Source organism: Anas acuta, chromosome 3 (genome assembly GCF_963932015.1).
Source record: "Anas acuta chromosome 3, bAnaAcu1.1, whole genome shotgun sequence".
NCBI lineage: Eukaryota > Metazoa > Chordata > Aves > Anseriformes > Anatidae > Anas > Anas acuta.
In genome coordinates this window covers 102613455-102626189 of record NC_088981.1, presented here as the reverse complement: position 1 = coordinate 102626189, position 12735 = coordinate 102613455, and the positions used below count along the sequence as shown (strand labels likewise).

At 44.1% G+C, this 12735-nt stretch overlaps 1 long non-coding RNA gene across 2 annotated transcripts; it reads right to left on the bottom strand.

Moving 5' to 3' along the window:
* Window positions 1–3362: 3362 nt before the first annotated feature.
* Window positions 3363–12734, bottom strand: LOC137854738 (uncharacterized). 2 transcript variants are annotated; one of them, XR_011095366.1, is made up of 4 exons: window positions 10286–12734; window positions 9176–9287; window positions 8278–8401; window positions 3363–6672 (listed from the first exon to the last, which is right to left on the bottom strand). It is a non-coding gene; the product is annotated as an uncharacterized lncRNA (long non-coding RNA). The 2 variants fall into 2 exon arrangements; XR_011095365.1 differs by lacking the exon at window positions 10286–12734 and adding an exon at window positions 9586–10073.
* Window position 12735: the final 1 nt, after the last annotated feature.

The following is a 12735-nucleotide window of genomic DNA, read 5'->3' as shown; positions in this document are numbered from 1 at the left end:
TCCCCGTTGGAGCATCACTCCACCTCACAGACTGGGGAAAGGATCAGAAGATCTCACAGAACACATTACACAGCAAATGTTCAAGGCCTACAAAGCCTTCTCCAAGCAAAACAACTCCAACTCCCTCAGCCTCTTATAGGAGAGGTGCTCCAGCCCTTTGATCATCCCCGTGGCCTCCTCTGGACTTGCTCCAACAGCTCCACATCCTTCTTGTGCTGGGGGCCCCAGAGCTGAACCCAGGGCTCCAGGTGGGGTCTCCCAAGAGCAGAGCAGAGGGGGACAATCACCTCCTCGCCCTGCTGGCCGAAGGCTAGAGACAGCAAAAGAAAACCACATCAGTTGGAAGGAAAAGCTCTTTTATTCTCACACTGCTTACTGAACAAGGGGAAGAAAACCTTCCAGAGACACATTGCTGGCTTACAGTTAAATTAATGCCCCAGCTTCGAGCCAGCATCAATTATTACGATGAGGGAAATTGCCGAGCTCAGCCTGTGCGGACACTTGCCAAAATAAAGCAATTCTGAGAGTTGCTATAGGGAATTCTTTGCAGCTTTCCTGTCATTTTGCAGTGTGCTTCATGCTGACCTGCTGGAATTGCATGAACTTATGCCAAACGTGGTGCTCTCCAACAGCACAGAGACTGCGCTGCTCGCGCTGGGTGGAGGGCTGCTTGTGTCTAGTCTGGGGGCACGATTTTGGGGGACTAGAATGTATTTTTTTCCACTTTTAAAATTTGATTTTGCCTGCTGGCAACATGCTTGACAGGGCCTTCCTTCAAACTGAGGACAGCCCTAGAGGTGCCCGCTTACTAATTTGCCTCTTTTTGCACTTTGCTACCCCGTATTAAAGCAGCCATCAACCTTCCTAACGGAGATACACACACACATACCCCAAAATATCTCTCCAGCTAACAGCCCTCAAGCCTCCTGCTCCTTCCCTGGATAACTAACAATCTAAGCTGTGTTTAATAAATTTCTCTTTGCTTTATCAGAAGAGCAAGGCACTGCCTTTGTACGGCAGGCCCAGGGGACCAGCAAATACTTGGGAAAATGAAACCCTCGTAACTTTGGATTTGTTTAGGTCTGTAAAGTCTCTGTGAGAATGGAGATGCAAACCTGAAGAAAAGGAAAAGGAAAACTGCACAGGGGTAATCTCTATGATCTGGAAAGTAACTTCTTGTTCTTCTTTTTGTTTCCCCAGAGCATCAGGATAATAAAAAGAGACAGAACAGGGAAGGAGAAGGGCTGGTACAGTACAGCCCATCAGCTTTTGGGGATCACGGAGGGGCAGACAAGCCCCCTGGAGCCCATTGCCTTTAATATTCCTAACAGCTTTGAAATGCTTAATGCTAGTTTTTGCTCAATGTTTAGCTCAATGTACTCCGTGTTATTTATTACAAAGATCACTGAAAATGTCTGTCCTTTCCACAGAAAGTGCGATTAATTTTGCACGTAAAATAAGGTAAAACGTCCACATGAATCATGATAATGGTACCCCACACACAAGAAGCCATGCAATAAGCTTGACTAATGCTTTGTACAAAGGCATATCTATTTTTCACAAGTGGCTGTTTGAGTCACCCCAGGAGCACAATACGTTTCTGACTCTGTGCCCCTGAGAGCACACAGCCTCTCTGTGAGGCCTCCTTATATCGCTATTCAGGGCTCTCAGCTGGTGCATCCCCTGCCTCTTCCCACAACCGCACAAGACCCTCTCTATTTTTTTGGCCTCACAAAGTGGCTGCAAAATGCACGCGGCAGTCAGACACTGGCATTTTTGTCTTGCCTCTACCTCCACATTGGTGTTAGCCATCTAACCACGGCTTCTTCCAAATCGTCTCGTTGTCCTTATAAAGCTACCCGGGACATAGGACAAGGGGCTATTTTGCTATCTGTGTGCAGGAAAAAGACTGAAATGAAGCAGAATCCCCCAAATAACCAGAATAACTCTCCAGAAGTCACCGGGATTAGGCTGATTGGCTCCCATGAGGATCTGTGCTGCGTCCTTTGTTTATCTACAAAACAGACCCTGCACAACCAATTAGGGCTTCTTCAAGCCTGGGACCTTGGAACAGATCTTATTTAATACTTTCATTAACGACCTTGGCAGAAGAAAATGAAAACATGCTAATGAAACCAGAGCGTATCACAAGATTCAAAGGCTCACAATGCAGAGGAAGAGCAGGTTTTTATACGAGTGGGCTAGAAAGTAACACAGGCAGGATAAAACCAAAGATCCTGGAGTATAAAGTCGTGTATTTAGGGATTAACAGGTGCTGAGGCTGCCTTGGTGAAGGAGGGAGGTCCAAATAGGCTCGCTTATAGGAGGGGGCTTAGGCTAGGCTTGTGCAGGCAGCTTGGGTGGATCGCAAGGTTCACTCACAGTGTTTGAAGCAGAAGGTGCCAACCAGGCAGGCTCCTGACTTGATGTGTGCACAGGACTTGGTGTTGCGAGCAAGCACAGAGCCTTCCAACATCCCTCGTACTGCCTCCCCAAAGGCACCCACCTCTACGGTTTGTAATTAAAGGCAAACCTGAGAGGAGAGAGAGGCCGGCAGGAGTGGCTCCCTCAGAAGCTGCCTTAGCAAAGTGTCGAAAAGCAGATCTCCCCTGCCAAATTGGACTAGACATAACCATCTATTTCCAGCTAATGAAACGCTTCTTTTTGTTCAGATTTCTCAGCTGGGAATCCCACCCTGGCATTCTGATATCCGATCCCATTTTTCTCCATCTGCTCACACCTCTCTTCCCTCCCAGCCCAACCCACTCCTTCCACGAGCCGCCTCTGAGCATCCGAGGGACGACACGAGTGAAAGCAGGGGACATCTCACATGAGGCTCTCACACTTAAACATGGGCATTAAGCAGCTCTTTTGCAATGAAGCAGCATCAATATTTCAGCAGCACGAGACCTGTGGAAAGCCCCTTGCTGAGTAGGGGCCAGGCAATCATTTGGGAATGGAAGAGGTGCCAGGATTTAGTCATCCTAGGTGGAAGCCCTGGGAATATCGCATTGCCAACAAAGAAGAGAGCTGAGTTTCCAGGGGTTGTGGGACTTTCGTACTACCCCAGGCTTGTCGAATGAACCGCAGTGATGACAAGCTATGTGCGGAAATACCCTTTCTGTTAATAACTAGAAAGATTGATGAGAGAAAAAAAAAAAAAGGCATAGAAAGCCTTACATTGATCCCGGTGCAACCTGGTCGACTGTGTACAATCCTCAGTGCACCAGTCAGGATTGAGCCCATTTTAGAGAGCAGAACATGCACCCATGGCCTTAGCCCACATTTCACCTCCCATCCAAGAATTCAGCTGCCAACTGGTGGCAATTTGGTGGGTAGATTATGGGCAACAACTACTGCATGGCTCTGTATAACAGAGGAAACACCCACCAAGGGAGATTCTGAGGCCACCACGGCTGCTCGCAGCATAATCTTTTATCCAAACGGGTTCAAATTTCAACCAATGCTATGGCCCACAGGGACAAGAAGATTTCTTAGCTGCCCTATCAGTTTTTGCCATTGTCACTGGTGTAGGCAAAAAGCTGGGAGAACATGCTTTACTTTAACTGAGGCCAAAGATTAACTGCACAGTGACCGAAGATGCAGACTACTGCTCAGTGTCTTGACTAATGATCTGGAAAAGGGAGCGAGCAGGGCGAATTTACAAGTGACACAATGTTATTTGACAGTCAAAACAGAAGCCTGAGATAAGGTTGTGAAAAACTGCATGCAGGTCTAACAACTGCTGTTTGAGTGGACAACGCACACACGGCAAAGGAGGATACTCCATGTTATGAAGTACAGCTTTGGAAGAAATCATTGGAGTATTGATGTGGTCAGCAAAATGAGAACATTTGCACAGTGTCCAGAAACACTCTAAAGAGCTGACAAAGTATGAGAAAGTATTGGACAGAGAAAAAATAACTGAAAGCATTAAACCACTGCCTAAATCAATATAGTCTCACCTTGCGATTGGTGTCCTGTTCCAATCTTCCCATCACAGAGATACATGTCAAACAGAAAGTGTCCAGAGGGGCATAACAGAAGAATTTCAAATGCAAAGTTGGACTGAATGGGATTATACAAAACTTACAGTGGGTAAGAAAAATCTTAAAGCAATTAATTAAACACAAAAGACACACGCATTCACAACAGGCAACATTTTCTTCTGCTGTACGCCACATGAAAATCTGGCCTTCTCCTTCTAGTGTGAGTCACAGGGAGGTTGTTCTGTGATAGCGAAGCACTAAACGACTCCTGATGACAATCATCCTACTTATCAGGCCCTGCAACTACTGTTTCTTCAAACCAATTAAGCTGCTGTGTGCCAAGAATAATAATAAAGCCAATTGCATCAGCAACACAGCATATTCGTCTCCACCTGGAAAATGTACGAAATGAAAGTATGAATGATGTAAAAGGAGAAAATCTGTAGAAGTCAGCCCTCTGACAAATGATGTTTGGACAGTATAAAAATCAGCCCTATGTACAGACTACAGTGAGGGCCTGATCACCACTTAGGTGCCTCCTGCGTGAACTTAACCTGCACTTAATTAGTACACAGTCTTTGCATTGGTCCATTAGGAGTAAACTTCAGCCATAATGAATATTTATCCAAACACTCTCATATTTCTAGACTTTGGCTTATGTTCATCCTATTTCAATTTGTTTCATATTGCAGCTAAAGGATCCTGGAAAAGACACCTACAGAGGTGCAGTGGGATGAGAATTGTCCTCTCGGGCCACTATGCTTAAAATTGTAGGAACATGGAGCTACACCCACAACAGAGGAACCTATCTCAAAATTTCTGGGAAATGTCCTAACAAGATCTTGGAAAACAGACTTGACGTTTCCAGGATACATCCTTCTATTAACCTGTGAGAATAAATACGTGTTCAGTAAAGCTTTGATGAAGTAGTTTTAATTACTGCATGATTATTATTTTTTTTCCCACAAGATTCCAAAAGGGGTTCTTAACTCCCTTGTAAACTTATCATAAAACTGGAGAACCAATTAATTTTAAACAACTGCTGGTCAGATAAGTCATTGCCATTTCACATTACTGCTCTGTGGACTGTTTGCCACCACCACGCCTAAATCTTACCTGGGCAGCTACCACCAATCCTAAAGAATTTTAAATCCAGTCAACTTTCTTTACAAAAGGACCATTTTCTTGCAACAATATTTGGAATCAAGATGAGCAATCTAGAATGGTATAACTACCTTACAGTTCAAAAACCTGAACACAACAAGGTGCTGGTCTAAAGAGAAAGCTTATTAGTACACCAACTACATCATATTTTGTGCGATGTCCCAGCAACTAAGAACATTTCACGCTGAAAGGCCTTCCAGGCTTGACAGGTATGGTTGATTGCCATTTTCTATCTAAGAGAAACAAGAAAATTATGCATTTGGCACATTGGGCACAATATATTTGGGGCAACAATGTGTGTAAGCCACAGGTTTTTGTGGTTCTGAAGAAGGACAAATTGACTGTTGCCTTGAGAAGGATTAATTTTATTCATTTGTTCACAAAAAGTTTGCTTCTGACATGTTCTAGGAAAATATCTGCCCAGGTTCTCTTCTCATATAGCAGTTTTTTATAATTCTGACACAGATTCCAGTATGGGATAGTGTGACAGCCACAATAGCAGCCACAACATATTTTTTAAATTATGCATTCTAAGAAGGAAAACCTACTCACGAATAGTAACTAGAGTTTAATTTTCTGCATCGCATTATAAAGCCTGACATTTTTTCTGTATTATGCACATTGATTCCATGGTATGGGAACGATGAACGTTTTGGGTATTCATTTTCAGGGAAAAAATTGGGCTGAGGCCAGGAAACAACAGCTGGCCCTGGTCCAGAGTTATCTGCTGAAACGTAAGGAGGGGCTGCTGGAAAATTACTGATCAATAAAACTTTGACTTTGAGAAATTTCTTGTGTTGGAGATAATTAAAAAAAATCACTTTACATCTAAATAACCCAATGAAATAAAAAATAGCATGATGGGAACCTGAAAAGTTTTAAATAAAATAGCTAAGAAAGGTGGCAATCTACGACATCAGAAAAACAGAGATTTATGGAATATTTTGTACATTTAGCATCATCTTTTATACTAAAGCTTTCCCTTCAATTATGACAATGAAATAAATACTGGAATTTAGTTATAGTCGTGTATTCTATTTGAAAGTCTCTAGTGGTTAAGTACGTGGAAAATGATCTGAAAACTCCCAATATTGCTCTTTACCATCAGGAACATCTCGAACCCTCAGACTAAACTCCTCACACGCTCACCCACAGATCAGTTCCCCGTTTGAATCTCCCCATTCAGAAATACCACCCCGCTACAGAAATGGCATTGCCTAACACAGCAAACGGCAGTGTGTTATCTCGCTGGTTTGGGGCTACACATTGTAAGCATAGCTCTTTATCTCAACAGGAAGCTTGACAGTCTCTTTAGCAGCAGCAGTGCATGAAGAGAAGAAGGGTGTGGGGCAGTGGAGTATCTCTCTCATTTAGGTTTCTCCAGAAGGCAAAAGTTCCCGGAGGGAAGCTCATCCCACTAATGTAGGAGGCGACTCATTGCCTAGATACTTCTTCCACTAGTCGAGCTTTTTTCTTGCTTGTAGCTCCATGGCTGCTCATCCCGTGCATCTGAGGCTTCCTACAATATTAATGCAAGTAGTTAAGTGGTACAGTTTGCATGAGCACAGGCCATCATTAAGCAGCTTGCTTATAATTATGGCATGTGCCAGGGATAAAATATTTCAGTAAAGAGAAGACGTTGTATGCTAACCACTGCAGTGCATTCAGTTAGTAAGGATGCATATGTAGTGTCCTGTTCTGGGCTTGTCAAGGAGCATTTCAGCCTAAAATATGGATAAATGTATGCGTATATGCATGCCATCCCCCTCTGCCCCTGAAGGATAATTTCATTCCATATATAAATCCTTGTTGTTGATCAGGCAGATAATCATAGCTAGGTAGGGACCTAATACGTTTTTCATAGTCCTCAGATTTCAGATCTTTGTACAAGGAAGGCAGCACCGAGTCCTAATTAAACTCCTAACCGAGAATCTTCACATTACAAACCATAAGGAAAAATTCAATACGTACCCATTAGGCCACATTAAGCTGACAGAAGAATGCTTCAAAACTGAGTTTGAGAAAAAAAATCTTACCCTGAAACAAAGTTCTTATCTGATTCTTTCTACAGCCTTGATTTTGACCAATGAAGTTCACACGAGACAGGACGGTTGCCCCGCATCTTCCCACAGGTATCACTGGTTAACCACTTGTCTGCCTTCTTTGCATTCCTGTCTTTTCTGTCCTCTCCCTTACTTCCTTCGTTCTTTTGGTTTGCCAACACTGGGAATGATCGGATAATTATAGTTCTGCTGCTAGTGCTCCCTTAGCAGGCACTGCTTCAGAATAAAAGTGCCTCTCTTTCTAGCACAGTTGTCACATGGGGAATTACCCCAGGGTACCTAATTGTACGGGTATAATTGTTCATGATTTCCCTACCAGTTGGTTTGTTTGTCTGTACTGGAATCATAAAATGAAATAAATGCATGGTTCCAGTACAGACGAACACCTGACCTTCAAGTATCCACCAGCCTTAGTGTTATACAGCATGGAGCAAAGGAATGGATTTCACTTACACAGGGAATGGATGCTTTCAGACCAAATGCTTGTCTATTTTCCCAGCTGTTCATTGATCCAGTAAGAGGTATTGCCTCTCTGCACCAGCTTTGCTTGCCTGCATCCCTAGCTCATCACAGGCACACAGGTTTAGTGAAGCAGACTAATGAGGGTGGCCAGCAGCAAGCTGCCCGCGGGACCTGAGGCTCTCTCGCAACCTCCCCATGCTCCCAACCACATCCCCGTGCCCCCTGCCCAGCCCCAGCTGTACAATCTGGGTGACTGATGTCACACCACGTCGCTGGAGAACCTGCTTATACGGCAGCTGCCGGGGGAGGAAGAGATGGGGATAAAAAGCCAGAAGTACAGAGGTCAAACAGAGCTCTCGCTGAGCTTACTAAACCACCAGCTGATGAATCTTCCCAAGTAGCAGCACACCCTCAGGCATTTCTGTCTCATTCCTCAGCGCCCCCTTCCCCTCTTCTTCCTCCTCTCTCCTTCAAAGATGTGCTAAATGTGTGCAGGGTTCGTGCTCTCTGCCCCTTTTTCGCCGTGCACATCCATTCCAGCTGCCTGCTTCCTCATCTGCCGTGGCCAAACAGCCCAAGAGCTAGCAATCTTTACGTACCTCGTGCAATGCAGACGTTTTCCAAAACTCGCAGTCTCCCAGCACCACAACGAACTGCTCACAGATGAGTGACTTTGATGGTCCGCTCCCATAGGCTGGGTAATTTTTCTTGGATAAAAGCAAGCTATATAATTAGAAAAGGGAACTAGTTACTTGTAATGAAAGTATAATCAAATCACCATTAAAGGGAAATTAGCTGCATTTATCTTAATTCTTGGGGCCCTACTGCTACCTCCCCATAGGAGAAGCTTCAGGAGGACAAAATTTCCTTGGCAGTCTCGGTCACGTTTGCTCCTCCTGTTTGTTCATGCAAAAGTGGGCCCTTTATTGTGTTTTGGCATTTAACCAAACAAAAGCCATTAAGAGACTATTTGTTTCATTTCCATTAAAAAAAAAAAAAAAAGACACACCTCAACTTGCATGGGCATCATTCACCCCAGCTGGCTGCTCTGTCCTACTGTTTGCAAGTCACAGCTGATGGGACACAGCCACGGAAAAAAAAAAAAAAGAGAGGCCCAAGGGAGATGTGCACACGCTTTGTGTCTAACTAGACCCATGTGTGGTGTTCCTGGAGAGGAATCCCCGTGGGACTCCTTCCACGAGCCTCTCCTGGCAATTGCAGCACAGGGAGGCCCTGGGGCCTTGCAGCCACTTCACAAGGGGAAGGGAAGGGAAGGGAAGGGAAGGGAAGGGAAGGGAAGGGAAGGGAAGGGAAGGGAAGGGAAGGGAAGGGAAGGGAAGGGAAGGGAAGGGAAGGGAAGGGAAGGGAAGGGAAGGGAAGGGAAGGGAAGGGAAGGGAAGGGAAGGGAAGGGAAGGGAAGGGAAGGGAAGGGAAGGGAAGGGAAGGGAAGGGAAGGGAAGGGAAGGGAAGGGAGAGGCAGAGAGGTAGGCAGCTCACCCAGATAAAAGAGGTCTGGCTGTACTCCCCAGAGCTTTTTCCAATCTTTAGCACCACACGACGCAGAAGGACAGAACGAAGAGGAACACTGCTGTATGCGATAACGTGATAGCTATTTCACCCCCAGGGAGAGAAATGGAATTTAACATTAACGACTGCACTGGTATGAAAAAAGAAAGTGTCAAATGCTGAGATTTTGCTACCAACCATGATCAATAACTGCTTCGGTCTATCAACTACAGCAGCATTTATCCCTACAGCAGACACCAGGATTCATCAATATCATCCTTCAGCAGCAAAGCCCAAACGACTCCCAGCACAGACACACTTCATGCAGCAAGCTAAGCCAGACAAATGGCACTCAGCAGCAAAATTGAAATTCAATACCAGCCTCCCACACCGACACTCACCTTCCTCACCTAAACATGCCTCGATTTCTCTTCTCCCACCAGAACACAGTTTGCATAAACTCTGCACCCATTATAAGCTACATATTCAACAACTTCTTTTAAGGGCTTGTCCTGAAACAGTTAGTTTATCCCAGTAATGAACAAGCCATGCAAGTATTTTCAAAATTTAATAAGTCCTGTGGCCTTCCTCACAGCACAGTACAGATACAATATCGAGTCGTGCTGAATAAGGTCTAAAGAGCTTGATCCCACTAGCTCACATTTATTCGTTACTTACTGGACGTGATGCGTTAACCTCCTACAGGGGTGACCCTTTATTTTTAATTTAAGCAGAAGAGCACTTATGCAGCATCTTTGCAATATGAACACAAAATACAATAGTGCACAGCAGGTCTTCTCCTTATTCCTTTATTCTGAAGTCCCCCAACCATGTGCGATATAAATAAATCTAAGCAATGTCTTACTGGATCTGGAAAAGTTGTGACCATCATGTTAGTTCCTCTCTGCAAGCTTAAATAGAGCTCACTCTGCATGGACACACTTAGAATGCTTTTCATGCTTTAGATAAAATGGTTTAGATTTTTTTCTCACAGAGAAAATCAGAGGAAATTCCAATTTTGCCCATGCTAATAAACTTTTTAACCATTTAATTGAAGAACTCCGACATATACAACCACTAAAGTGGCTCCTTTAAACTCACCAAGAAGTTGGCCTGTTTCAGGTTGTGTCTTTTGCTGGTTTCAAGGAAAACTACCCAAATACAGTAAACCTAAAGAGAAAATTCAATTTCAATATTCTCAGGTAATATCTTAAAAATTGCCAGCAAAATTTTCCTAAGACTCCATCCTCCGGTTCTCATATAAGACTACTAAATGCTCGAGGAAAGCCCTCTTTTCTGCCTACAAGCTTTATTGAAATTTGAGAAAAGAACAGAAGGGCAAGGAATACAGCTAGGGAAAAAATATTAGGAAAGAATAATAGGAATAATAGGATGGGGGAAGAATGGGCAGGAGCTGAGCAGAAGGCAAGATACCAAAAAGGATAGCAGTGCAAATTAGAAGACAAGTAATTGGGCAAAGAAGAGGACATAAAGTAGCAAGGGGACAAACAAGAAGCCCTGTAACTGCCAGAACACAAAGCCTTTGCAAATATGACAAAAAACAACTACAAACAGTCTTATAGTTATGGCAAACAACTGAACCTTTGGAAAACTGGGTTCTGACTCCATCCTAAAGTTCACACGTAAGTCTCAGGAATTTGCACTGTATACATTCCTCATATTGCTCCCCCACCCCAACTGGGTAATTTGCAGAGCGAGCTGCCAAGATGCTGCACATCAGTAGGTGAACCTGAAGTCAATGGGAGGTGGACGTTCAGTGCTTGTCGAGCAGCAGAAAGGAGAAATGAAGGTCCTTGATTTAATGTTTAACACTCTGGAAGAGAAAGCCTTATATTTCTCCACAGAGGCACCAAGGAGTGTTGATATTTTTAATTTCCTGGACATAAAAGAAGACAATGCCACCCATTTCATAATGGTATTACACAGATAAAGTCGTTAATGTTTAGCAGGATGAGAGCATTCCTGAAACGCTTTAATGGAAATTAATATTTTTTCTTCAATGGAGGGTGGTGCTGTGCAGTAAGCTGTGCATTAAAGTATACATGGAATAAGCATTAAAAGAAACATTAAATAGAAACAAAGAATTGGAAAGCTCTTGGAGTTCAGTCTCCTGCTGTCTCTGGTGGCTACACCACATAGGCACTTTTATAGGTTGATCATGTTCCTCTTTCAAAGCAGCTGGGCTTCCTGCCCTCCGTGCAGAAAAGTCATTCCATAACCTCATGAAAATCCCAAATTTCCTAATTCCCAGTCTAAATTCATCTATGCCCATTTTGGACACGTTTGTTTTCCATTTAAATAACAGTTCTCCACCCATGTTTTCCCTCCTTTTGAGACATCAAATCTCCTCTTAACCTTTATTAAAATCAACACAACAAATTCTTCCAGCCTCCTCTCATAAAAGCTTCCCAGAGGTCATCATCCTACTCAGAGATAGGGTTCCTCTGGGGAAACGAGATTATGGCTACATCTTTTAAAACCGTATCACACTAAGACACAAAACCCCAAAGGACCCCAAATGGAACAGAAGCCCAGGCAGCAGCTGGAGCACGTAGCAGGCCTGGAGGTAGATGCTCAGGCCATGCAGTGTTCAGTGACGGCATGGCACGTGCCAGTACGTCTAGATCCATCACAGACCTCTGTAGCCAGCACTTCCCAGCTTTTTAAGACAGTTTTGCATTTCTCAATGCAAGTTTTCAGTCGGTGGGAGGGAGGGTTTGAACTACAGTGCATGAGAGGCTGATGTCTTCCCAATTTTTGAGCAGAATCAGTGAAGGAGGTAGCCTTGATTAGGTGAGCTGTCCTTGCTGAGGTAAAATCCACTCATCTGTGCCTTACACACAGAATGGTTGGTTTCATCTCTGATGGAGACGTGATATTAATCAAGGTTTGGTTGCACAATTGGTCAGTTCGGGCCTTTCCTTCACATGTTAATAAAAGCGATGACTTGGGGTTTTGAATATGAGAGAATATCCTAGCGACAAGGAAGAATAAAAAGGCGACCTTAGACTGTAGCAAATTGCCAGGACAGTAATTTCTGGAGTAGAGTAATATATTTCCAAAATCCTTTCTGTGAGAGTTTCATTAACTTTGAAAGGGGTATTATCAATCGTGTGTTGTGTTGTTTTTTTTCTTTTTAACAGAATGAATGCATCTCAGACTTGAATTACAAAGGCGGGGGTTTGTTCACAGCATGGACCCAATTTCCACATGCATCATCCCAGCCCTAGTCCAAACACAGACCGAGAGCTTTACGGGCTGAGACGATAACATCCTGGGGTTGATTCATGGCATTCATCATCCCATCTGGATGCTGAAGTTGCTGAACATGACTAAATTTGGCGATGCTGGAAGGAAAGGTGAGAAATGTCCTCACCAAAGGCGTTGGTGACCCTGAGCTAGCCCCGGGCCTGATGGGCAGGACACTTCGGATCCACTCCTGGGTCTCGTATGCTGAATGCGGTGATGAGCAGCACAAACCCGCTCTCCTGTTATCATTTCTTCCAGGATTGGGGCAGTCTGAGTGCAAG